The sequence below is a fragment of the Myotis davidii genome, unplaced genomic scaffold (assembly GCF_000327345.1).
Source record: "Myotis davidii unplaced genomic scaffold, ASM32734v1 scaffold94, whole genome shotgun sequence".
Classification (NCBI taxonomy): domain Eukaryota; kingdom Metazoa; phylum Chordata; class Mammalia; order Chiroptera; family Vespertilionidae; genus Myotis; species Myotis davidii.
The window spans coordinates 1101494-1104378 of record NW_006285313.1 but is presented as its reverse complement, the minus strand read 5'-3'; positions in this window follow the sequence as shown (position 1 = coordinate 1104378).

Here is a 2885-nt window from a genome sequence, read left to right as displayed (position 1 = left end):
TTCCATTTATTTAGTGCGGATGAGAGAGGGGAGAAAGGACACAAAAAGATGAACTGTGAGCCCTGGGTATATCATTCTTACATGTCAGCATCTTCTGCTATGAGATGACTTGAGGCTAAATGCCAGCATTGGTGCAAATTCTTTCTGCCCACCACAGAAACTATACAATTTTGAATTAGAGTGACTGACGCTTTTTTAGTAGCTTGCTCCTGTATAAAGTGGAAATGCGTTTTGAGCACAATTGCTGGTGTTTTAATCCCCAGTTTCTTCTAATTGTGGCAAAGAATTCCAGTTATGCATCTTTCCCTTCTCTTTGTTCAGCTGGGACATTGTTCAGTAGTAGCATCTTTACGATGGGCAGAAGGATGGAGAGAAAATATTTTTTATTTTCTGAGGGGATTTCTTTGCTTGGCACCAGCTCACTGAGGTTAAATGCCACATGATTTGGCTGAAGGATAGAATCAAGGACCCAAGGACCTCAGAGAAAACCCAGTGATGTTACTTGTTCTGTTTTCTCTATCCACTTCTTTATCAAGCTACTTGGTAACTTTGAGAGAAGCTTTGTACCAAATACCAAAATGTATTTTTCTTATAAAGTTATTTTCTTTTAATATTTTTTTTATTGATTTCAGAGAGGAAGGGAGAGGGAGAGAGAGAAACATCAAGGATGAGAGAGAATCATTGATTGGCTGCCTCCTGCATGTCCCCCACTGGGAATCGAGCCTGCAACTTGGGCATGTGGCCTGACCAGGAATGAAACCATGACTGCCTGGTTCATAGGTCAAGACTCAACCACTGAGCCACACCAGCCAGGCTAAAGTTATTTTCTTTATTCAGAAGAGAGAGAAATCCACCAAGCAATTTAGCTTATAACTGAAATTATAGATTCAGATTTTTCTTAATCAAGGGCTGACTTGTGCCTTGGCATATTGACAGTGAATTAGAAGGATCCCAGTTCACTGGGTGGTTTCACTAATCAGCACCTGAAAAAATACTGTTTTATTTTTAACACCCTGTTCAGTTTTCCATGTATGAATTAACCCTTAGAGTGCCAGGGAGCGCGATCGTGTTCCTCCTGTCTTTTACCAAAAGTGCTAGTAGTTCACTCTTTATTGACAGATGGCACCTAAGTGCAGATAGTTCCTCCTTTCTCTTGTGTTTGGCATTACCTTTTCCTCAAAACCGTAAGTTGGGGAACATAACACTCTTACTTTCCTCTGAGAATTTAATTTCTGATATCACTCTTTCACCCGAGAGCTATTCCCTATTTCTATTTGCTGACTTTTTCTCCCTGGTGTTGACAAAGCTCTCCATCAAACTGAGTCCACAAGCCACTCGGTGAATCGGAGTACAAACGTGAAGTGAGCCCTAACACGCTCGGCATTGAGGCGGTCTTCTTAAAATGCTGGGCCTCAGCAGTGCATCCGGGCAGAGCCCTGCCAGGGAAAGCAGGTCCTGCTGCCAAGAAAAGCAAAGGGAGACCACAAATTGCTACCAAACCACTGCAAAATGTTCTCCTCTCTCCAAGAGCCCTGAAAAGATAAACGTCCCCAAGCCCTGGAGATCCAAAGTATTTCACTCAAAATGTTCACAGGATACTGAAGGAGAAAAACTAAGGCAGGAGTGAAGATGCATGTGTCTCACTTCTTTGCGTCTTACATTGGCTGTCAGCTTTCCTCTTTTAATTCACCTTCACTTCAGATAATTCTCAGTTAGAATTCCATGCCCTTGTTTGAGTGCAATGAGGCCCAAGGTTTTCATTCATATCCAGGTTAGAAGCAAAAAAGACCCAAAGTCATAGCTAAAGGCTGTATCTGATGCGTCGATGACCTCACTGATAATTCCTAGTGCAAATGTAGGAATTCCTGGGCTTTGGTAAGTACAGTATGGTCCTGGCTGTGCCCTCTCGCCTTGTTCTCCCAGCTTCTCAAGTCACCATGCACCATGGGAGTCCATTTCCAGCCTCACATCACACCACTCTCCTCCTCACACTTTCCCTCCTGGTTTCTTTCCCTCCTGCTTCCTCAAACATGCCAGGAGCCCCCTATTCGCAACATCTTGCACATAATCTTCTCTCTGCCTGAAATGACTACTCTCCATCTAGTAGTCAACTCCTTCTTAACTTGGCCATCACTTCCTCAGGGGTGCTAACCTTTGACCTCATCCCTTCCAGATTAAATCTGTTACCCATATTGTACAGTCTCACAGCATGCTGTAATTTCCTTACTGGTGCTTATCATGGTTTCTAATTATGCATGTATTTCTAGGATTATGAGACTGAGGACAAGCACCAAGCCTATTTTGTCCACCTTTAATCTTTCAGTGCTTGGCACACAGTAAGCACTCTATAAATTTTTGCTGATGAATAAATGACAGACAAGTAGAAAATCAATGAAATCACAATTCTTGATTGAATTCACGGAATAGATTTTTAAAACTAATATTCTGATATAGAAGGTAAATATAGAATTCCCATTAAGTTTTGAGTAGGTGGCATATTTGACAGTGTGAGAATTCTTTTTTTTTTAGTCTTTATTTTAATTTTTTAAAATGTGGTTTTTAAAATTGATTTCAGAGAAGAAGGGAGAGGGAGAGGGAGATAGAAACATTAATGATGAGAGTCATGATCAGCTGCCTCCTGCATGCCCCCTACTGGCGATTGAGCCGGCAACCCGAGCATGTGCCCTGACCTCCTGGTTCATGAGTCGATGCTCAACCAGAGCCACACAGCCAGGCAACAGCATGAAAATTCTTAAATCTCAAAGAACTGTAAAGATTCATAGTCAAACCCCATACCTACAACTCCAGAAGACAATGTGTATTATACCAGAAAGAAGAGGAGGAAAGGGTAAGATGACGACAAATTTTGTACTCATTTAGCTGAG